The 25055-nt window shown below is 47.5% G+C and overlaps 1 protein-coding gene across 3 annotated transcripts in view; it reads left to right on the plus strand.

The window, feature by feature from the left end:
- CCDC91 (coiled-coil domain containing 91) overlaps window positions 1–24243 on the plus strand; it is a 183242-nt gene extending 158999 nt beyond the window's left edge. The window contains exons 14-15 of one of the 3 annotated variants that reach the window (XR_014168775.1): window positions 4480–4625; window positions 23014–24243. The gene's annotated coding sequence lies outside the window, so the exon portion shown is untranslated. The other 2 variants (XR_014168776.1, XR_014168777.1) reach the window with 2 other exon arrangements.
- The last annotated feature ends 812 nt before the right edge of the window (window positions 24244–25055 follow it).

Consider the following 25055-nt stretch of genomic DNA (forward strand, 5'->3'; position numbering starts at 1 on the left):
CACGATTAAGATACTGTGTGCACAAGAAATAAAAAATATAAGATGATTTTATACTCATCAGGGTAAAATTATATTAAAGTTAGTTAAATGGATTATAGCTGCCAGAGAGAGAAGATAAATTGAGAAAACAACCCCAAGCCTTAAAATCTTGGGGGACAACCACAGCTGAGGGGCAAAAGAGAAAGGAATCCAAACAGAAAAACGCCGGCTAAATAAGAACTCTTAAGACACATGAGTTAAATGTGTTGCCCAGAAAGAATGTCCTTACAAGCTATACCAAAATAGCAATCCTGTTTCACTGATTCAATCCATGCTTTTCTGGCAGTACAAAACATTCCACAAATCAAGTATAATTTAAGAACCTCTCTCGTTTATGCTCTGCTAACACCAGCCCTAAAGGGGCCATTCCTCTACTGAGGATGACCATAACATCCACACCCACTTCCTCCTCCACCATGAGAGCCCCAACAGACTTACAAGTGGAAAAAGAGCAGATTTTAAGGCAATAGTTTCACGATAAAGAGCACTCTTCTGCTACAGTTGCCTTTGCCGGTGGATTTTCATCAAACATTCTACAAGAAAGGAGGCCACAACCAATGTTATCAAATGTTTTTGCTGCTTGACAAAAAGTGACTGATTTTCACATTAGAAATAAAATCAGCCTAAATGCTGAGGGGGAAATGCCATTAGGGAATTAATGGGGCCTGACCTTTTGCTACAAATACTCTTGACAAACTGTTTTTTTTATTCTTTATTAAACAGAAAGTTGATGATGTAGGTATATTAATATTCTTCCAATTTTATAAATAGAATGACCCAATATCACCATTCCAAGTTGGCAAATCTGTGTGTTTTTTGTGCATCCTCATAGCATAGTCAGCAAACAAAATCACTGTATACGTATAACTAGCTCTAAGGCTGCAAAACAATCATGGATCACAGTCTTGAAGCTCTTCAAGCACTGGATCACCCAGGATATGTCAGTAGTTCTCATGGGGCCATGGTCATTCCCCCTTTGGTTTCCTCAGACATAATATAAGTAGACCCTGGTGGAACAGGCCAATGGCTGATGTTCCAATACTGTTCTCACAAGGGAAGCCCACATGCAGAGCTAAGAAGCTAAGCCAGAATTCTTGGGATGGGTCCAACCAAAAATTCCTCAGGAAATTAAAACTCATGGTAGCAGCATGATTACAAAGTGGCTACATTAAAAATCATCCTCAAAGAAAACATCAGAAGAAATTATACTGGAAATTATTGGTGATTCTATTGACAAATCTACTCCAGAGAGTGGTACTTCTACTCTCTACCTACAGCACTTGCGTTATGAGCAACACAGGACTCCTACTTTTCCCCTTCTGCTTTTTAATATTTACTCAAAACTGTTGCAGATCTGCAATGATGTGCCAGCAATATGGCGATTCCAAAATGGAATATTTTTGATTAGGCCAATCAAAATACCACAAAATAGTGTAAAAGCTTTGTGGCATTTTGGTGGGCATAATAAAGATATTTCCCTAATTTGAATTTAATATATTTGCATTATTGTGAAGACACTCAGCCCTCTTCCACTTTTCACCACACAGTCCATGCCCTCTTCAACAGAAAAAAGGGTCTTGCATTATGTACATGGCCTCAGTCATCCATAATGATGCAGTATCTAAAAATGTCTTGGTGGTTTCCTTTGCACAGTGGCACCTTGGTTTACAAACAGTCTGGTTTGCATATGTTTTGGATTACAAACATGTCAAACCCAGTTTGCAAACTTTTTTTGGATTACAAACAAAAAAATTTGGAGGCCCCATTGGCAAAAGCACAACTTGGGTTACAACCTGTTTGGGTTTACAAATGGACCTCCGGAACAGATTATGGTTTTAAACCAAGGTACCACTGTACAAGGAAGAAATTTCCAGGCTTGGCATTTACTACTTAACTTATTTGCACACGATTGCTATGGATAAAAGAGCCTTACTTTATAAGGAACTACAGCTGAGGGTGGAAGCAGTCAATGACATGAGCTTTAGAAAACCTAACTTTGTGGGCGTGCCTGACCTGTGATCATATCTATTTTACAGAGAGCAATTTACATTCATGGCATCGTTTTAAGTTGAGTAATTTTTAGCAATAAATGACACTTCCATATTTTTCCTGTCTTACAAACTGTCTCTCTTTTTTTTAAAAAAGACAATTTAATATGTTCCAATTTCACATTTGTTTACTTAATCTATAATTCTTCAAGTTTCTGACTTCCTTATAAAACCAGCATTTTTTACGTTCTTTCCATTGTCCTTCATGACTAATGTGGCACAAGAATTTTGTAAGAATAAACACTTGTGCTAATCCATTTTTCTCTTTCAGTGGTATTTTAAACAGTTTGACAGTTGGCTCTAGTAAAGGTAAAAAGTTTTTCTTAAAACTGGTTCTTAGCAAAGAGTTGTTGATGAATTGCTACATGCCTGAAGTTTGGCCTGTGATCTTAGTGTGCAAGACAAGCAACTAGAGTGTGATCCACTTTCTCTGATGTTTATAGATAACGCTTTTCACATTGTACTATTTTATCGTTAAGTGGTATTGTTTGACCTCCCTCCTCCCTCCCCGGGCTTAGATGCTAGTTTCATTTAATCAAAAACACTTCAGTGTCTTCAGTTGCCAGCAAACAGCAGAGTTGGTTTCCTTTGGGCTCTATTTAGCTGCTGGCACACGCAAGTGGGCGGAAAATTCTGATCAGTGTCTCCTGAGTTACAATGTGGGGTTTCTACTATTGAAAAACACTGAATGCTTATCTTTGTAGACACTTGGTTCACTCAACAGGTGATTAACATTTTGTGTCTGGTTCAGGGGTCAGCAACCTTTTTCATTCAGGGGCCGATCCACCATCCCTCAGACCATGTGGTGGGCTGGACTATATATTGGGGGGGGGGGAGATGAACAAATTCTTATGCCCCACAAATGACCCAGAGATGCATTTTAAATAAAAGGACACATTCTACTCATGTAAAGACACGCTGATTCCCGGACCATCCGCAGGCCAGATTGAGAAGGCGATTGGGCCGTATCCAGCTCCCGGGTCTTAGATTGCCTACCCCTGCTCTGGTTCAAAGAAATATATATGCAAAGTATGACTCTAAACGCTTCCTCGGTGATCCAAACGTGCACCAGAAGGCCCAGACTGCAACTTCCATCAGCACTAACAACCCTCTCCTAGATTCTGATAGCAGAGTATGGACCATTTGTACTGGCACTGCAACCAGTGAGATCGACTTCTACGCATTTATTTGCTGCTTCAGCAGGTTGTGCTACTCGTTGAAGGAATGAAAGTATCTGAGCAAAGATGAGGATGATGATGTCACTTTCCTCACAAAAGTGACCCAAAGTAACTCAGAAAAACAGTATAAACACTAAAACCAATTATAACAAACATAACCCATAAAAGCCTAAATATCTATACAAACAAAACATAGGTTTTGCAGATCCCACCCAACAAAAAGAAGCTACAAATAACTATCTACACAACCAAAAATATTGTTAATACCACTAGCCAAAATGGCTGCACGAACAATGCTTTCCTAATGTTATTCATCTAGGAACCATCCAGCAAGTTAAAATAGACAGAATTGCAGAAAACCCGAATAATAATTATTTTGTGTCTGGACATCAGACACAATAACATCAGTTATTTGAGACAGAATTATATTAAATATTTTTAATTTATTGAGACATAGAAGAAGTCAAGATGGCTGCCCTCATGTGATGACTGCCTTCAGGTTTATAATTTACTTTTGAGTAAATGATTAAAGACTTTTGGTCTTGTAGTCTAATTTTATTTATTTGCAATAAATTTCTGGGGACGAAAGAGTGATGTTAGAAATGACAATTGCAGATGGTTGTATGCATGAATTATTACAGTAATTGTGCTTGCAGCCAACTACACAGTGTCTGCAGATCAATCTATTAAACGCAAGCAGAATTAGGTCACCCAAAGCATAATTGTATAGGCTACTATACTGCATTGTATAGGCCTACTACACTAGGTTTAAATTACTAGAAAAGCTCTATCCAGTTTGTTGGACTTAGAAGACAAAGAAAGTATGTATTAAAGCAACTTGTTTAAATGTTACTTCTGTTGACGATTAACCATTATTACATTATGTTGGAATTTGGTTTACAGTCTTTCATTTGGCTCCTGAACTGTGTGTGTCATAAATGACTTCATTACAGCTGCTTCCAGCATGAGGCTCAGAAATGCTAATTAAAAGAACTTTAAAATAGATTTCTGACATCATCTGTGGTAAAGAGTGGATTCTTAACTAGTAGAGAACTGTTCCATATCAGACTGCATAAAATGAATTGGGTTTCCTACAACACACACACACGGACACTGCCATTGAAACAGCCTTTGCAACAGTCTAAATCTCTCAATTTTGTCTTTGGGAAATACTTTTGAAAAGAGTTGATGTGAATTACTAAAATTGTTTTCAGGGTTCAACTCTCTCCCCAGGCTCTCCAGAAGTCTGCTCTCTGAGGAGGCATGGGAGAGGGAACGCTCCTCATCTCTAGCATCCATCTCTATAAATGTATGCACATGAACACTAAAGCATGAGAGGGTGCAGCCTGCCATTTCACAGGTCAGTAAAACTTACTTTGCTTTTTAAAATAATTTTTAATAAGATTTTCACATTTTTATACACTTTATCTCTAACCAATTCAAACACTGAATCGCAGGGACTTCCTTCCCTCCCTCCCATGGGTTCTTATATTAAAAGTTTAAGTTTTCTGCATCATTTAATTTATCCAACTATTGTATATCCGGGTGGCGCTGTGGTCTAAACCACAGAGCCTAGGGCTTACCGATCGGAAGGTCGGTGGTTTGAATCCCCGCGACGAGGTGAGCTTCTGTTGCTCAGTCCCAGCTCCTGCCCACCTAGCAGTTCAAAAGCATGTCAAGTGCAAGTAGATAAATAGGTACCGCTCTGGCGGGAAGGTAAACGGCATTTCCGTGCACTGCTCTGGTTCAACAGAAGCGGCTTAGTCATGCTGGCCACATGACCCGGAAGCTGTCTGCGGACAGACGCCGGCTCCTTGGCCAGTAAAGCGAGATGAGCACCGCAAGCCCAGAGTTGATCGTGACTGGACCTAACGGTCAGGGGTCCTTAACTTTACCTTTAATTATTGTAATCAATTTCACATTACAATGCTACCATTGATTTTAATTGTTTACTTTGGTTTTTTAAGTAAACTACAAATTTACTCCAGTCTCTAACAAATACTTGATCCTCTTGGTCACATTGAACTTTTACCAGCAGATTTTTCCCAGAAGTGGAAAAATCATTTTTCCAGATGTTGCTGAACCCCAGCTCCCATAATCCCATAATTGGCAATATTCAGTAATAACTAGAGAGCACAGGCTCCCTAATCCTGCTTCAACCTAAGTGTCAAACGTCTTGTGAGCTTTTAAAAGAGCAGGACAAGCTATAAGAGTAAACAAATGCATCTAGCATACAAATGATGGGCATAGGACGCCTCAGCAATATATGCAGAGGAAGACTGTAAGATAATGAGGGAAATATAGATGATTCCCTATTATTATTTGCAAGAATTTGGAGGGTATGACTTCTTAAAAACAGGTCTATTGCAGTTGCCCGAAGTACAGAATAGTACAGTACTAACCAAAAGAAATCAGTCCTATTCCACCTCAGCACTTCTGCTTTGGGAGCCCCAGATATTCACTACCAAAGAAGATCATTCCTAGTAATTGTAATAATTCCTAGTAATTTCTACAACTTAAGGCAAATTCATGCATTATCTGTTTTGACATGGGAACTGCTCTTTCTACAGTCACAGTAATGGTTGAGGCAGTAAGATGGTGGTAAGCCACAGACATCCATGCACCAAAATGGTGGCTGACCCACATTGGAGCTTAATATGGATTTGTACTTCCACATGTCCCATTTCTTTTCACTCCTGACCACATGACATCTGCACTTTTGCCACAGTAAATTCAGATTTACTCAGTCTGGGGAAAATCCAATAAGAGGAGTTAATTCAACATAAAATCAGTTGCTATGCGACTGTGGATGCAGTGCATCACACTTTCTGGGTTTTGGCAGGGGGAAAACAGGTCTCTAAAAATACTCATGAATTTAAGGTTACTAGATGATGAGTTGGGTCACAGGTTCACAAAGGGGACAAGCAATCCATTTGCCCCATTATATAATCTCTAGCCATCATTCATCAGTTGCTATGTCACACACAGCATTTTCCATCCCCTTTTGTCTTGGGGGTGTCTGGTATTGCTCAACACCATTAGGCTGTTGATTCTGGACCACAAACCACTACTGGCTAGCAAACCTGATTTCAGGATGACTTAATTGTGCCAGATCAATGGAATTGTTTCCAATGTACACCTAAGGAGGCCCTCAACAAAGCAAACATTGATTTTGGAGGCACCTTTTTGAATTTCTCTGTGCCAGAAGGCTGTAGATAGGATCCCTATATTCTCTCATTAATATCAGTCCATTTTGGAGCTCAGAGGTAAACTGCAAATTAGTGGAACTAGTAAGAATCTGCCCACATTAGTTAAAACCAGGACAGGCCTAAACTGCTGGTGGCTGTGTACCACTTAGAGTGAGGGAAGGCATCGGAGGCAACACAGACCACGATGGGTGGCCTGTGACAGCTGATTCACTGGGTTCATTCTCTGCTCAGCAGACCAACTCACTATCATAAATCATATAGCTGTGATTTTCTTCCTGAAGTAACTTGTTTGCTTTATTTATTTGGAAAAATTCAGTAACTACCCTCTCCAGTTGGAGAGGAGGCTTACTCAAAGAATGTTAAGTCTTAACAGCATGCGGTTTCTTCCAGTGACTTATGAACCACACTCTGAAGAGAGACGTGCTGGCACTGAAGGGTGGCAAATACTAAACATACACTTTTAGATAAGCCATCGCTACCTCAAAAACAGACCTCTTCGAGAAAGTCATGGTCACAGGGGGTCAGGTCCCTCTACTTCCCCCTCCTTCCTATTCCCCACTCTTTCTTTCTCAGCCCCAAATGTTAAGCATCTGGGTGATGGCAAGGTTAGAACAAAAAATAAACTATTTTTAGTGTATCTTACAATTTATTGACAGCTTCACAGCCTTTCACGTTAAGTGGTTTCCATGTAAAGAAACTTGTGTTTACTGAAGCTTCTGAAGAAGATGAGGGAGGGAATCCATTTGGACAGTAAACAACCTAAAGTATTTGTTTGAAGCTGATGTTAGAAAGTCCTAGGACTTCCCTCAGTTGAAACAGACAGAAATGCCGATGCTTCTCTCCACTTTGATGAAAAGCCTGGCCTTTAACTGAGGAGCACAGCTATAATCTACAGGTGACCAAAGATATCACTTACTTCTGTGTGGAAAAAACAATAGTAAAATGTTTCCCACCTGATATTAACATACACTGTAGGAACTAAGCTGTAACCCTAACCCTATTTACCTAGGAGTAAGTCCCACCTTTAGTGTAGTTTATGTCTGAGCAAACGTGGTTAGGATTATAGCCTTACATATAGACTGCCTCAGGCACCTGTTGGAACAATGGCAGCTAAGTATCAATGAATATGTAAACAATGTACATTGCAAAGTAATTTATAATGTGTGATTTAAAATTAAAAGAAGTTCATTGTATTGAGCTAAAGTGAAAAACATTTATAAAAAGAATTTGTGCTGTGATGTGGTGGGAGGAGAGAGGTAATTTGGAGCATAGAAGGAAATGCTCTTGGTATTTTGCTTTCAACAGATTCCTCCAACAAACCTCCCTAAAATCTAAGTTTAAGAGATTAACTGAACCAATTTGTGTGTGCTGGCCAAGGGCTTTCGCACTTTTCTGATGACCTTTTGACAGTATTTATCATCCTGAAATTAGATACATGCTGACATGAGAAAGGGCATTTTGGTACAGGTGTCCTGAATTTGGGGTGTCCTCCTTTCACAAGTTGCCCAGTCATTTCTAACAAAACATTGCAGGTATTAATATGTATGATAACAATCACTCTGGGTTGGGACTGATGAAGAGACATATACTCCAAAACATCTGGGAGGCACCAAGTTGGGGAAGGCATATAGACTTTGTGAGCACTTCTACAGTAGGCGTTTCCTGGGCCTGCTCTCTTCACTCGCTTTCTGCAAGGCATTTACATATTTAGGTGCTCTTTTAGCCTACTTAGATCAGTTCTTATCTCTAGAAGTGTTTATTTACAAGCCATAAATCAGTCTCTTCCATCAGAGTTTTCCTGCATTCTCAGTGCTTCCAAAGCACACAGATTCACAGCCTCTCCGTTGAGCTGTGACTCTCAGGCAGAATGGAAAGGAACTTTTCCTGCAGTCTGTGACGCATTCCTTTGCGTCAAGCTCCTCCCAGATACAGGACACCACGGAGTTTTAACCCTGTTTGTTCCAAACTCCTCAACTTTGTGTTTTTCACCTATAACACCTACATGCTGACACTTAAAAGTGGTTTAAAGAACAACAACAAAAGTAAACAGCCTGCTTACTAAGCAGCTTGCTGCCTTTCTGTAATTTTCACATAGGTTTATTTGTTTGGAGGGATCTTTCTTCCCCTCCTTTTTTGAAATACTGGCTAGGTGTTGGAAGACTGTGGGGCAGGCACCATCCCGTGACATCAATAAGCTGCCCTCCCCACTCTGATTGCTGAGAATGGGAGTGCCCAAGGGGCTCTGAGAAAGTGCCTGGACAGCTGCTATCACTGCCCCAGCCTTAGCATCTGCTGCCTAAGGTGACTGTCTCACTCTGGCTAACAGTAGAGCCAGTCCTGCTTCTTTGCTTACACTTGAGTGGAAGAAGACCTATATATGTGTACATTTATATTATGTCCAAACATTACATCCAGAAACATTTTAATAGAACTTTGATAGGGAATCAAAAGTATGGAGAAGGTGGGGAAGATGGAAAGAAAGTGGAAAAGGCGGAGGGAAAGGAACAACATGAAGAAAAGGTGATGAGACATAGGAGGGGAGGTTGATATTTCTCTGAAGGTCTCAGACATTGGTGATGCTGGATGCTGGACAGAACAGTCTGTTTACAGTCCATGTTGTTCATTTGCGTGTTCATTTGCAAGCAGAGCTGTTCCAAGACATTTTGATGCCTGGGGTGAAGGAAAAGATAGTGCGCCCCCTCCCAATTCCGCATAACATATGTACAGTAAGTTGAATGTCACATGGAAGATGGAGCAAGCTTGCTTTCTCCTGCTCTGGAGGGTATGACCCTGTGCTGGTCCCGGGGGGAAGGTTACTGTTACCGTAGTCAAAGTTCAGTCCCGAGTCACTAGCCTGGAATTAGTCCACAAGGTGCGAGGTGAGGTCCGAAGCAGGGAGCCGGGCGGGGACAGGAACACTCGAAGATCAGAAGCAGGAAGCCGGACGGGGAACAGGAACACTGGAGGAACAGGACTGGATGCTGGCCGAAACAGCTCTTCAATGACGACGTTGCTCCCGCAACCTGGGACCGGGCTGACTGACCTTTATCTTCTTCTAAGGCCAGGGGCGGTCCCGGCCCCCAGGAACCCCGCCTCCCCTGGCCTTAAGGTCAGCATTCCTCCTGGGAGAAACCAGTTCCCTTCGCCTCTCTGCCCTAAACCTCTGCAGTTCAGGAGAGGCTGAAGGGTTACTGGGCCCAGGGGGAGACTCACCTGCAGGCACTGAATCCTCAACCACCTCTGGGGCCAGAATGGATTCACCTGGTGCCTGCTCCTGAGGATCCGGCCCAGGTACAGGCTCCTCAGAATCAAGGCCCTGCCCCATTTCAGCCGGCCCTGGAGGCGGGGACTCCTGTGCAGGCTGGGATTCCTCTGGTTCAGCCTCTGAATCGGAATCCCAGGCCATCACACCATCCCCCCTCCCAGGCCCCCCCTCAATCGAGGGTCTGGACCCGGCTTGCTGGGGTACGCCGCATGGAAATCTCGGAGGCAGGCAGGCGCGTGAACGTTGGCTGCTGGTTCCCAGGAACGGTCCTCGGGTCCAAACCCCTTTCCAGTCTATGAGATACTGCAGCTTTCCCTTGTGGTATTGGGAGTCCAGAATGCGTTCCACCTCGTACTCAGGCTCCCCCTGGACCAAAACTGGCTGCGGTCGGGGACGGTTTGGGTGGAACTCATCGGGTGGGGCCACCGGACTCAGAAGGGACCTGGGGAAGACTGGGTGAACCTTCAGGGTTGCGGGCAACCAGAGACGGAATGCCACAGGTGAGACTTGGTCCACAATAGGAAACGGGCCGCTGAAACGGGCGTCCAACTTCCGCGAAGGTCGCGAGGGGTGGAGGTGGCGAGTGGAGAGCCATACCAGGTCACTGATGTGAAGTTCCGGCCCCACATGGTGGCGGTCGGCCTGGGCCTTGTACGCCTCCTTGGCCTGGCGCAGTTGCTCCATCAATAGCTGTTGCTGGGACTGGAGCTCCTGAAGCCACTCCGTCACCACAGGAACCGCGGATGCCGGCAGCACATCCGGAAACAGCCGTGGATGATACCCGTAACTGGCCTGGAATGGGGTCCGCTGGGTGGACGCATTCACTGCGTTTGTGATGGCCTGGGATTCCTTAGCTGCCCCCCGTTCCTTGATTCCTGTGCTGCCCCCCGTTCCTCGAACACGTCTTGGTAGTACCGGTACACGGCTGGGAGCGTGGGTACTGCCTCCTCCGTGGGCGCGGCCGCTAGCGTCTCGGACTGAGCATGGGAACATGGGTCTGGGAAGTGCACAGTCCGTTTGACCCAGTCAATCTGAACGTTGTGAGCCTCCAGCCAGTCCATCCCGAGCACCAGGGGGAACCGGGGCATAGAGGCAATGTCCAAAGTTCGCATCTCCCGGTGCTGCTGGAGACACAGGACCAGGGGCTGGGTCTCCTGAGTAACGGCACCTGAACGTAGAAGCCGTCCGTCAATTGCTTCCACCTGTACCGGTTCTGGCTTGTTCCGAAGTGGCACCTGATGATGGGCAGCAAAATCAGCGTCCATATAGGAACGGGTTGCTCCTGAATCTACCAAAGCATGGGTAAGAATCCAGGGCCCACCTGGAGGGTATATATGTACCGGAACCATAAGGTTTTGCAAATCCATTGGTGCGGGCCCATTCTGCGCTGTTTGGGACCCCCGGTAGCCAGGGCCATCAGCTACTGGGGTTGGCGGTTTCCCTGTGGCTGGCGTTTCTCAGGGCAGGACCGGGCGTAGTGTCCACTTCCGCCACAGTAGAGACATAGATTCCCCTCCCGACGCCGCATCTTCTCTGCGGGAGAGAGGCGTGGCCGCACTGCCCCGAGCTGCATAGGCTCCTCCGATAACTCAGTTGTGACCGTGGGGCTGCCGGAAGAAACTGGTGCCGAGAACTGGAAGTGCCGGCGGCCCCGGGCCTGACGACGGTCCTCCAGCCGGTTGTCTATCTGTAGACTCCGTTGAATGAGAGTGTCTAGCGAGGTGGGGCGTTCCATTGTGGCCAGCTGGTCCAGTATCTCGTCCGAAAGCCCTTCGAGATACTGGTCCCGCAGCGCTGAGTCATTCCAGGTCAAGTCCTGTGCCAACAGCCGAAACTCCGTGGTGTATGCGGCCACCGTGGACTTGCCCTGTTTCAACCGCCGAATCGCCCGGTAGGCTTGACTCTCTTTCTGGGGGTTGCCGAACGCGGCCTCCAAAAGATTGCAAAACCCCATATAGTCTGCCAGCAAGGGGGAGTCTTGCCTGAGCAGCGGCAACGCCCACTTGGCCGCCTGGTCCTTTAACAAACTAATCAAAAAGTGCACCTTGGTGCGGTCGTCAGGGAAGTTCCGGGCTCGCCCCTGAATATACAACTTGGCCTGGGCAAGGAACATGGGAAAGCTGGCCGGGGCCCCATCAAATTTCTCAGGCAAAGCCACTGGGTACTTGCCAGGAGCCAGGGCGTCGGCCCCAGGAGCCGGTAGGGCGTCCAAGCGCTGCTGAAGTGCCGTAACCGCGTTGCTGAGCTGCTGCACGGTGTGAGTCAAGGCCTGGTTCTCCTGGGCTATTGCCAGCAGCGTAGCCGCTTGGTCGGCCATGGCTTCTGGCTCTTCCCGAACGCACCCCAACAAAGAGGGAGTGCGGGAGGGGGCGGGAGCAAACTGTGCTGGTCCCGGGGGGAAGGTACCGTTATCGTAGTCAGAGTTCACAAGATGAGAGGCGAGGTCCGAAACAGGGAGCCGGGCGGGGAACAGGAACGCTGGAAGGTCCGAAGCTGGGAGCCGGGCGGGAACAGGAACGCTGGAAGGTCTGAAGCCAACAACGACGTTGCTCCCGCAACCTGGGACCGGGCTGACTGACCTTTATCTTCTTCTAAGGCCAGGGGCGGTCCCGGCCCCCAGGAGCCCCGCCTCCCCTGGCCTTAAGGCGAGCACTCCTCCTGGGAGCAACCAGTTCCCTTCGCCTCTCTGCCCTAAGCCTCTGCAGTTCAGGAGAGGCCGAAGGGTTACTGGGCCCCGGAGGAGGCTCACCTGTAGACACTGTGTCCTCAAGCATCTCTGGGGCCAGAATGGTTTCACCTGGTGCCTGCTCCTGAGGATCTGACACAGGTGCAGGCTCCTCCAAATCTAGGCCTTGCCCCAGTTCAGCCGGCCCTGGAGGCGGGGACTCCTGTGCAGGCTGGGATTCCTCTGGTTCAGCCTCTGAATCGGAATCCCAGGCCATCACACCATCCCCCCTCCCAGGCCCCCCCTTCAATCGAGGGTCCGGACCCGGCTTGCCGGGGTACGCCGCATGGAACTCTCGGAGGCAGGCGCGTGGACGTTGGCCGCTGGTTCCCAGGAACGGTCCTCCGGTCCATACCCCTTCCAGTCAATGAGATACTGCAGCTTTCCCTTGTGGTATCGGGAGTCCAGAATGCATTCCACCTCGTACTCAGGCTCTCCCTGAACCAAAACTGGCTGCGGTCGGGGACGGTTCGGGTGGGACTCATCGGGTGGGGCCACCGGACTCAGAAGGGACCTGTGGAAGACTGGGTGAACCTTCAGGGTTGCGGGCAACCAGAGACGGAATGCCACAGGTAAGACTTGGTCCACGATAGGAAACGGGCCGGTGAAACGGGCGTCCAACTTCCGCGAAGGTCGCGAGGGGTGGAGGTGGCGAGTGGAGAGCCATACCAGGTCACCGACGTGAAGTTCCGGCCCCACCTGGCGGTGGCGGTCGGCCTGGGCCTTGTACGCCTCCTTGGCCTGGTGCAGTTGCTCCATCAAAAGCTGTTGCTGGGACTGGAGCTCTTGAAGCCACTCCGTCACCGCAGGGACTGCGGATGCCGGCAGCACATCTGGAAACAGCCGTGGATGATAACCGTAACTGGCCTGGAATGGGGTCTGCTGGGTGGACGCATTCACCGCGTTGTTGTAGGCGAACTCTGCCAATGCTAGGTGGTCGACCCAGTCATCCTGCTGGTAGCTGCAGTAGCACCAGAGGTCCTGCTCCAGCACCGCGTTCGCCCGTTCCGTCTGGCCATCGGTCTGTGGGTGCTAGGCTGACGAGAGACAGACCTCTGTCCCGAGGGTCTGGTGCAATGCTCGCCAGAACTGGGATGTGAACTGAACGCCCCGGTCGGACACCACACGCTCAGGTAGGCCATGCAGGCGGAAGACATGCTGAAGGTACAGCTGAGCGGTTTCCTTGGCTGTGGGTACAGATGGGCAGGGGGCACAGTGCACCATCTTAGTGAAATGGTCGGAGAAAACTAGAAGGCAGGTACAGCCACGAGACGGGGGTAAGTCCACTACAAAGTCCAGTGAAACTGTGTGCCAAGGACGTGGTGGAACTGGCAATGGCTGAAGTAGGCCGGGGGGTCGCCCGGTAGGACCCTTGGCCCGCCGGCAGACATCACAACCAGCAACGTAGCGAGCCACATCAGCCTTCAGGCGGGGCCACCAAAACTCACGGCTTACCAGATGGGTGGTCCGATACTGCCCAAAGTGCCCCGCTGCTGGGGCATCATGGGTCATCCGGAAAACAGTGGCCCTGGCGGGATGTACAGGCGACCGTGGTGCAGCAGAAGGCCCTGATGCAGGACCAGCCCCGGATACTGAGGGCTGGACCCTTCAGCCAACTCCCAGAGTCGTTCCTGGGCCCAAGCGTCGACCCGCTGCTGTTCCCGCACCCGAGCCTGCAGTGGCTCAGCCTCCTGGGTGGCCAGGAATGCAGCCGGTGGTAGGATCGTGGTGGGTACTGCCTGCTGTACCGTGTCTGTGTCTGTGTTGTCTTCAGGTTTCCGGGACAGGGCATCCGCCTTCTGGTTTTGGGAGCTAGGGATGTAGCGGATCCGGAACTGGAACCGGGAAAAGAACAACGCCCACCAGATCTGCCTTTGGTTCAGCTTGCCGGTGGTCTGGAGGTACTCCAGGTTCCGGTGGTCGGTTCTCACCTCCACCAGGTGTCGTGCCCCCTCAAGATGGTGGCGCCAGACCTCAAAGGCCACCTTGATGGCCAGTAGTTCCTGCGCCCATACAGTATAGTTACGCTCCGCTGGAAGGAGCTGGCGGGAATAGTAGGCACAGGGTAAGAGTGGCGCTTCAGGTCCATACTGCTGAGACAAGACGGCACCGAGAGCCGTACTGGAGGCGTCGGTCTCTACCACAAAGGGTCGAGAGGGATCAGGATGTTGCAAGATCGGCGCTCTCTGGAAACAGGCCTTCAACCCCTGAAACGCCTCCTCTGCCTCCTTGGCCCAGGAAAACGGCGTCTTGGGGCGCAGTAGCAGGGTCAACGGGGTGGTGCGATGAGCATTATCTGCAATGAAGGTCCGGTAATAGTTGGCGAACCCCAGGAATCGCTGTAGGTCCTTGCGGTTCCGAGGTGCCGCCCATTCCCAAACCACTGCCACCTTCCCAGGATCCATCTGCACCCCATCTGGAGAGAGTCGGTGACCAAGGAAGTCCACTGACCGCTGATGGAACTCGCACTTGCTGAGCTTTGCATACAGGCAGTGCTCCCGCAAACGCTGCAGCACAGTCCGGACATGACCCTCGTGGCAAGCCGGGTCACGGGAGAAAACCAAAATATCATCCAGGTACACCACCACGTACTTGCCTAGCAAGTCCTGGAACACGTGGTTGATGTACCGTTGGAACACAGCGGGCGCGTTGCACAATCCGAAGGGCATGACCAGGTATTCGAACTACCTGTACCGGGTCCCGAACGCTGTCTTCCACTCATCCCCGGCTTGGATCCGAATTAGATTGTAGGCCCCCCGGAGGTCTAGCTTGGTGAACACCTGCGCCCCTTGCACCCGCTCCAGCAACTCTGAAATAAGGGGCAAAGGGTATCGGTCTGGGATGGTAATTTTGTTCAGGGCCCAGTAATCATGGCATAGGCGAATCTCCCCACACTTCTTAACGAAGAGTACAGGCGCAGCGGTGGGCGAGGTAGAAGGTCTAATGAATCCACGCTCCAGGTTCTTGCACAGGAAGTCCTGCAAAGCTTCGCGCTCTGGCTCTGTTAGAGAGTATAAGCGACTCACCGGTAGGGGCGCTCCAGGCTGGAGTTCTATGCTGCAGTCAAAAGACCGATGTGGCGGCAGCTGGTCTGCCCCCCGTTCCTCGAACACATCTTGGTAGTACATTTTAAGCCTGCCTCAAGACTGCTACTGTGACACTGAGTGAATAAATCTGTCTGGTACTCGGCGGGGAGCGTGGCTGCTAGCATCTCGGACCGAGGATGGGGACAGGGGTCTGGGAAGTGCACAGTCCGATTGACCCAGTCAATCTGAACATTGTGAGCCTCCAGCCAGTCCATCCCAAGCACCAGGGGGAACCGGGGCATGGAGGCAATGTCCAAGGTTCGCACCTCCCGGTGCTGCTGGAGACACAGGACCAAGGGCTGGGTCTCCCAAGTGACAGCACCCGAACGCAGGAGCTGTCCGTCAATTGCCTCCACCTGTACCGGTTCTGGCTTGTTCTGAAGTGGCACCTGATGATGAGCGGCAAAGGCAGCATCCATATAGGAGCGGGTTGCCCCCGAATCTACCAGAGCGTGGGTAAGAATCCAGGGCCCACCTGGAGGGTAGAGACGCACCGGTACCATGAGATGTCACAATTCCACTGGTGAGGGCCCCTCTTGCTTGGTTTGGGACCCCATGTTGCTAGGGCCTTCGGCTACCGAGGTTGGCAGTCTCCCTGCGACTGGCATCTTCTCAGGACCGGAACGGGCGTAATGTCCACTCCCACCGCACTAAAGACACAGGTTCCCCTCCCGACGCTGCGTCTTCTCCGAGGGGGAGAGGCGAGGTCACGCAGCCCCGAGCTGCGTTGGCTCGACTGGCAACTCGGCTGTGGGCGTGGACCTGCTGGGAAGGACTGGAGCTAGGAGCCGGGAGTGCTGGCGGTCCCTGGCCTGGCGACGGTCCTCCAACCGATCGTCTATCTGCAGGCTCTGCTGAATGAGGGCGTCCAGCGTGGTGGGACGATCCATCATGGCCAACTGGTCCAGTATCTCGTCCGACAGTCCCTCAAGATACTGGTCCCGTAGTGCAGAGTCATTCCAAGACAAGTCTTGTGCCAACAGCCGAAATTCTGTGGCGTAGGCAGCGGCTGTGGACTTGTCCTGTCTCAACTGACGAATCGCCCAATTGGCTTGGCTCTCCTTCAGAGGGTTACCAAACACAGTCTCTAAGTGGTTACAAAACCCCACATAGTCCGTTAGCAAAGGAGAGTCTTGCCGGAGCAGTGGCAAAGCCCACTTGGCCGCCTGGTCCTTTAACAAACTGATCAAAAAGTGCACCCTGGTGCGGTCGTCAGGGAAGTTCCGGGCTCACCCCTGAATATACAACTTGGCCTGGGCGAGGAACATAGGAAAACTGGCCAGGACCCCATCAAATTTCTCTGGCAAGGCCACTGGGTACTTGCCTGGAGCTGGGGCGTCAGCCCCAGGATCTGGAAAGGCATCCAACCGCTGCTGAAGCGCCGCAACCACATCGCTTAGCTGCTGAACGGTGTGGGCCAAGGCCTGGTTCTCCTGGACCAATGCCACCAGCGCAGCTGCCTGGTCAGCCATGGCTTCTGGCTCTTCCCGAACGAAGGGGGAGTGCGGGTGTGGCGGGAGCAAACTGTGCTGGTCCCGGGGGGAAGGTTACTGTTACCGTAGTCAAAGTTCAGTCCCGAGTCACTAGCCTGGAATTAGTCCACAAGGTGCGAGGCGAGGTCTGAAGCAGGGAGCCGGGCGGGGACAGGAACACTCGAAGATCAGAAGCAGAAAGCCGGGCGGGGAACAGGAACACTGGAGGAACAGGACTGGATGCTGGCCGAAACAGCTCTTCAATGACGACGTTGCTCCCGCAACCTGGGACCGGGCTGACTGGCCTTTATCTTCTCTGAGGCCAGGGGCGGTCCCGGCCCCCAGGAACCCCGCCTCCCCTGGCCTTAAGGTCAGTACTCCTCCTGGGAGAAACCAGTTCCCTTCGCCTCTCTGCCCTAAACCTCTGCAGTTCAGGAGAGGCTGAAGGGTTACTGGGCCCAGGGGGAGACTCACCTGCAGGCACTGAATCCTCAACCACCTCTGGGGCCAGAATGGATTCACCTGGTGTCTGCTCCTGAGGATCTGGCCCAGGTGCAGGCTCCTCAGAATCAAGGCCCTGCCCCAGTTCAGCCGGCCCTGGAGGCGGGGACTCCTGTCCAGGCTGGGATTCCTCCGGTTCACTCTCAGAATCGGAATCCCAGGCCATCACAGACCCAAACCAATGGATTCAAATTACAAGAAAAGAGATTCCAACTAAACTTCTGGAAGAACCTTCTGATGGCAGGAGCTGTTTGACAATGGAACAGTCTCCCTTGGAAGGTGATGGACTCTCCTTCATTGGAGGCTTTTAAGCAGTGGCTGGATGGCCATCTGTAATGGATGCGTTAGTTGAGATTCCTGCATTGTAGGGGGCTGGACTAGATGACTCTTGCAATTCTACATTTCTATGATTCTATGTTATTGTTGTTTAGTCGTGTCCGACTCTTCGTGACCCCATGGACCAGAGCACACCAGGCACTTCTGTTTTCTACTGCCTCCCGCAGTTTAATCAAACTCATGCTGGTTGCTTCGAGAACACTATCCAACCATCTCGCCTTCTGTCGTCCCCTTCTCCTTGTGCCCTCCATCTTTCCCAACATCAGGGTCTTTTCCAGGGAGTCTTCTCTTCTCATGAGGTGGCCAAAGTATTGGAGCCTCAGTTTCACAACCTGTCCTTCCAGTGAGCACTCAGGGTTGATTTCCTTAAGAATGGAGAGGTTTGATCTTCTTGCAGTCCATGGGACTCTCAAGAGTCTCCTCCAGCACCATAATTCAAAAGCATCAATTCTTCGGCGATCAGCCTTCTTTATGGTCCAGCTCTCACTTCCATACATCACTACTGGGAAAACCATAGCTTTAACTATACGGACCTTTGTTGGCAAGGTGATGTCTCAGCTTTTAAAGATGCTGTCTAGGTTTGTCATTGCTTTTCTCCCAAGAAGCAGGCGTCTTTTAATTTCGTCACCAAATGCAGTGATCATGGAGCCCAAGGAAGTAAAATCTATCACTGCCTCCATTTCTTCCCCTTCTATTTGCCAGGAGGTGATGGGACCAGTGGCCATGATCTTGGTTTTTTTGATGTTGAGCTCCAGACCATATTTTGCGCTCTCCTCTTTCACCCTCATTAAAAGGTTCGTTAATTCCTCCTCACTTTCTGCCATCAAGGTTGTGTCATCTGCATATCTGAGGTTGTTGATATTTCTTCCGGCAATCTTAATTCCAGCTAGGGATTCATCCAGCCCAGCCTTTCACATGATGAATTCTGCATATAAGTTAAAAAGGCAAGGAGACAATATACAGCCTTGTAGTACTCCTTTCCCAATTTTGAACCAACCAGTTGTTCCATATCCAGTTCTAACTGTAGCTTCTTGTCCCACATAGAGATTTCTCAGGAGACAGATGAGGTGATCAAGCACTCCCATTACTTTAAGAACTTGTCATAGTTTGCTATGGTCGACACAGTCAAAGGCTTTTGCATAGTCAATGAAGCAGAAGTAGATGTCTTTCTGGAACTCTCTAGCTTTCTCCATAATCCAGCGCATGTTTGCAATTTGGTCTCTGGTTCCTCTGCCTCTTCTAAATCCAGCTTGCACTTCTGGGAGTTCTCAGTCCACATACTGCTTGAGCCTACCTTGTAGAATTTTAAGCATAACCTTGCTAGCGTGTGAAATGAGTGCAATTGTGCGGTAGTTGGAGCATTCTTTGGCACCGCCCTTCTTTGGGATTGGGATGTAGACTGATCTTCTCCAATCTTCTGGCCACTGATGAGTTTTCCAAACTTGCTGGCATATTGAGTATAGGACCTTAACAAAATCATCTTTTTAAATTTTAAATAGTTCAGCTGGAATACCATCACTTCCACTGGCCTTGTTATTTGCAGTGCATTCTAAGGCCTCTTTGACTTCACTCTTCAGGATGTCTGGCTCAAGGTCAGCAACCACACTACCTGGGGTATACGAGCCATCCATATCTTTCTGGTATAATTCCTCTGTGTATTCTTGCCACCTCTTCTTGATGTCTTCTGCTTCTGTTAGGTCCTTTCCACTTTTGTCCTTTATTATGGTAATTTTTGTACGAAATGTTCCTTTCATATCTCCAATTTTCTTGAACAGATCTCTGGTTCTTCCCATTCTGTTGTTTTCCTCTATTTCTTTGCATTGCTCGTTTAAGAAGGCCTTCTTGTCTCTCCTTGCTATTTTTTGGAAATCTGCATTCAGTTTCCTGTACCATTCACTATCTCCCTTGCATTTTGCTTGCCTTCTCTCCTCCGCTATTTGTAAGGCCTCGTTGGACAGCCAATTTGCTTTCTTGCATTTCCTTTTAATTGGGATGGTTTTCGTTGCTGCCTCCTATATAATGTTGCGAGCCTCCACCCATAGTTCTTCAGGCACTCTGTCCAGCAAATCTAAATCCTTAAACCTTCAGGCACTCTGTCCAGCAAATCTAAATCCTTCCTCACTTCTACTGTGTATTCATAAGGGATTTGGTTTAGATTGTATCTTACCGGCCCAGTGGTTTTTCCTACTTACTTCAGTTTAAGCTTGAATTTTGCTATAAGAAGCTGATGATCTGAGCCGCAGTCAGCTCCAGGTCTTGTTTTTGCTGACTGTATAGAGCTTCTCCATCTTTGGCTACAGAGAATATAATCAATCTGATTTCGATGCTGCCCATCTTGTGTTGTTGGAAAAACGTGTTTGTGATTACCAGCTTGTTCTCTTGACAGAACTCTATTAGCCTTTGCCCTGCTTCGTTTTGATCTCCAAGGCCAAACTTGCCAGTTGTTCCTTTTATCTCTTGATTCCCTACTTTAGCATTCCAATCCCCTATAATGAGAAGAACATCCTTCTTTGGTGTCACTTCTATAAGGTTTTGTAAGTCTTCATAGAATTGGTCAATTTCAGTTTCTTCAGCACCATTAGTTGGTGCACAAACTTGGATTAATGTAATTTTAAACAGTCTGCCTTGGATTCGTATCGAGATCATTCTATCATTTTTGAGACTGCGTCCCAGTACAGCTTTCACCACTCTTTTGTTGACTATGAGGGCCACTCCATTTCTTTTATGGGATTCTTGCCCACAGTAGTAGATATGATGGTCATCCGAACTGAATTCGCCCATTCCTGTCCATTTTAGTTCACTGATGCCCAGGATGTCAATATTTATTCTTGTCATCTCATTTTTGACCACATCCAACTTACCAAGGTTCATGGTTCTTACATTCCAGGTTCCTATGCAATATTTTTCTTTACAGCATTGGACTTTCCTTTTGCTTCCAGGCATATCCGCAACTGAGCGTCCTTTCGGCTTTGGCCCAGCCGCTTCATCAGCTCTGAATCTACTTGTACTTGTTCTCCGCTCTTCCTCAGTAGCATGTTGGACGCCTACCGACCTGAGGGGCTCATCTTCCAGCATCATAACTTTTATATGCCTGTTGTCTTTGTTCATGGAGTTTTCTTGGTAGGGATACTGGAGTGGCTTGCCGGTTCCTCCTCCAGGTGGATCACGTTTGGTCAAAACTCTCTACTATGACCTGCCCATCTTGGGTGCCCTGCTCGGCATAGTTCATAGCTTCTCTGAGTTATTCAAGCCCCTTCGCCATGGCAAGGCAGTGATCTATGCCCCACATCAATAGTGTACTGGTGTCATCCACTGCATCTCTAGAAAACAGGCTAGTTTAGGGACTGCAGGAGAGGCCATCAGAGGGAAATGTTTGTGGATTCAGGAGAACCCCCGCCCCACCCCATGCTACTGTTCCATCTTATTTCTGCATCAATCAGTATTATTTTGTAAAAAATCAAAAATCCTGCACAAAAATGTGAATTATTTTTTAACACTTTTTTTTCACAAAATGCACGTTTGGTTTGTGTGCATTTTATTCTAAAAATATGGGTTTTAGTAAGCCCTTTAACCTAAGATACACATTTCATGCACAATTTTTGGGACATTTTTTGATTCAAGAAGTGTATTACAAAAGTTGGATCTTGAATATTAAAGATTAAAGAACAACTGCATTCTGATCCACTTTTGGGTGTAAGAAATGCTAATCAGCCGACTTCACTTAAAAGCACAAACTGGAATCCTTGAATATCTCTGTGATGTCTTGAGCATGATGCAACAGGGGTCTATAAGGCTTATGAAACTACTGTCTACCCAGCTCTTGACATGGTAGAATTACAGCCAACAAGAGACATCATGTTTTCCAGGTGACAAGATATTTTCCCAATGAGACTAGGAACATTAACTTTCCCCAGAATAGAAGCAGGCCCTTCCCTGGAGATGTCAAGATCTTTCAAAACAGAGAAATCACTCACCATTCCTTATTCCAAAAATTGACTGATTTACTGATTGAGTCACATTAAAACCTGGCTTAATTAATTAGTTCTTAAATTAGACTCACAATGCCCTTAGTCAATCCTTTCACAACAATAAATTCTTTTGACCTTGCTCAGTAATCGTTCATTAAAGAAGATGGCATGGCCAGCCTACCTGTGAGGCAAGGTGAGGCAACTGCTTCAAGCAATAGGATCTACCAGGGCAGCAGATCCCAAGCTAATCCTTCTTCCCCCTTGTTTCTGATGTAGCTCTTTCTTTACCCACGGCAGGGAGCAGTGTGTGATTTTGGGGTCTGCCTCAGGAGCCAAGATGTCTTGGGCTGGCCCTGGGAGATGTCTTTTAGCAGACATCTATGCATCTATGGAAGCAATAAAACTAACCAATAAAATAATGTGCTCAAAACAAGGATAATAAAAGGATAACATTGCTAGCATGGGTTTCTCAAAATTAAGTCATGCCAAATTCATTTCATTTCTTTTCTTTTTTTTGATGGAGGTACAAGCTTGGTTGACCAGGGGTGTCCAAACTTTTTTCAAAGAGGGCCAGATTGGATGAAGTGAGCATGCGTGAGTTGTTTACCTTTATTTAGGATTGATTGAAGTTTTTTAGGATCCCCCCCCCCGGACCTTTTTAAGGATTAGTCAAAGAATACCTTTTGGCTATTGGATTGCAGGCAGCACAGAGGGAGAGAAGGCCGAACGCTAGCCACCTGTGAGAGGCAGCAGACGGACAGGATACAGAGGCGGGTGCATGCAAAAGCTGATGGGTGAACAAGGACCTAGAGCTGCACACAGTGAGCCAGTGTGAGGGGAGAGACTTCATCAGGCAAGGCCTCCTTCCACCTGCCTTGCTCCACCCTCCAGTCTCTGCTTCTCATTTTGCATTGTATTATGTTGTGCACTGTGGTTTGCTGTTGTTTTATTGATTGGAGTTTAGAAATTACTTATTGTAACTGTTGGGTGGATTTCTGTTTAATTTTGAAATGCTGATATTTAATATTATTCTATATTGTTTTAATGAATGTTGAATGTTATTTTATTTGCATATTGTATATTGTATTATGCATATTGTCTTAGTTATATGATGTTAGCTGCTCTGAGCCTGGCTTTGGCTGGGGAAAGCGGGATACAAATAAAATTTATTTATTTATTTATTTAGTGTGAGCAGGCAACCAACAGGGATAGAAAGGAGGGTGCATATGCAGGACAACAGCTGGACGGGTTCTCGAGCCGCACGCAGGGTGCATGTGTGAGCCGGCCAACGACCAGGGTAAAGAGCAAGGCACATGCGTGAGCCAACAAATGGCTGGCTCCAAGAGCCGCACAGTGAGCAGCTGTGAGAGCCGACCGGTGGGCAGGTTAGCAAGCCACAGTGAATAACTGCCCAGTGGAACCGCTGCCCACGCCCACACCCAGGAAAGAAACTGCCGGTGGGGCTGGATTAAACTGACTGGCAGGCCACATCTGGCCCCTGGGCCAGACTTTGGACATGCCTGCTGTGGACATAGTGTATTGTGATTTCAGTAAGGCTTTTGACAAAGTCCCCCATGATATTCATGTGAAGAAGTTGGTAAAATGTGGATTGAATGAGCTAACTGTTAGGTAGATTTGTAGCCGACTGACCAAACTCAAAGAGTACTCATTAATGGTTCCTCGTTACCCAGAAAAAAATGACACGGGGTGAGACCTGCTGTTGTTCAAAGTTTTTATAAATAACTGGGATGAAGGAACTGAGGGAATGCACATCAAATTTGCAGACAATACCAAACTGGAAGGGGTAGCTGATGCCGCAGAAGACAGAATCAGGATTCAATATGACCTTAGCATATTGGAGAACTGGATCCAAGCTAACAAAATGATCTTCAGTTGAGACAAATGTCAGGTTCTGCACCAGCTGCAGAAATACAAGACAGGAGACATCTGGTTTACCAGTTGTTCATGTGAAAAAGATCTAGGGATCTTAGTGGACCACAAGATTAACATGAGTCAACAATATGATGCATCTACAAAAAAACTAATGCTATTCTAGGCTGCATCAACAGAAGTATAGTGTCCAGATCAAGGGAAGTCATAGTACCACTGTATTCTGCCTTGGTCAGGCCACACCTGGAATTCTGTGTCCAGTTCTGGGTGCTGCAATTTAAGAAGGATATTGTCAAGATGGAACATGTGCAGCGGAGGGCAATCAAGATGATCAAGGATCAGGAAACAGTTGAAGGAGCTGGGTATGTTTAGCCTGGAAAAGAAGAGACTGAGAGGAGCTATGATAGGCATCTTCAAGTATTTAATGCACTGCCACATGGAAGATGGAGCAAGTTTGTTTTCTCCTGTTCTGTAGGATAGTACCAGATGGGTGGCCATCTGAAATATACTCGGAGTCAAGTGTGAATTTCATGCTCTTTATTCAGCTCATAGTAGCAATGAATGAAACTTTCCCCAAAACGTCTGCTATATATACATTATTTACACAATGGGCCCCACGTGATTGGCTAATCCCAGGCTGCTCCTGCAGGCCAATCAGGTTGCTGATTCACTTCCACCTGGAGCTGGATTTGGTAGCTCCTGTGTACCAATCAGACTGCTACATTCTGGGTCCTATTGTTCTAGGATTCAGCTCAGTACAAAACACCATCTGTCATGAATGCTTTAATTGAGATAGTTAACCCCCAGGGTCCCTTCCAACTCTACAATTCTATGATTCTATGATCATGCAAGGCATGATGGGGCACAGAAGTAGAGGGCACTCACTTTCAAGTTCTCCAGTTATTTTCCTATTTTTGCCACATCTTTAATAATTAAAACAGAAAGTTTGCAAATAGGCCAAGTTAGGCAAAAATATAATATCATTTGATGTAAATTCTGCTTTTGAAAGCTTTGAACTGTTAGCAGTCAGAAAGGAAAACAAAGTCTGTGTGGTTTTTAAAAACCGATTTTCTCTATGAAGGAATCTAGAACTTTTGACAAGGTTGCATCTTTTAATGAAATTATTAGATGGGAAGTGAAGTCATTTCCCCCTTTAAAAGCTACTATTTTGGTTTACATACTGAGATGACATTTAGCATTTTTCCACACATCTCTTCCTTTCCAAAAACTTTTTTCCTCACCTTTGGTTTGGTTACATTCCATTTTAACTTTAATAGCATATCTAAAGCAACAATTTGTCCCTTTTGTCTAGAGATTTAGAGATCATGCATTTACATG

The sequence above is a fragment of the Podarcis melisellensis genome (genome assembly GCF_964234715.1).
Source record: "Podarcis melisellensis genome assembly, chromosome: 5".
NCBI lineage: Eukaryota > Metazoa > Chordata > Lepidosauria > Squamata > Lacertidae > Podarcis > Podarcis melisellensis.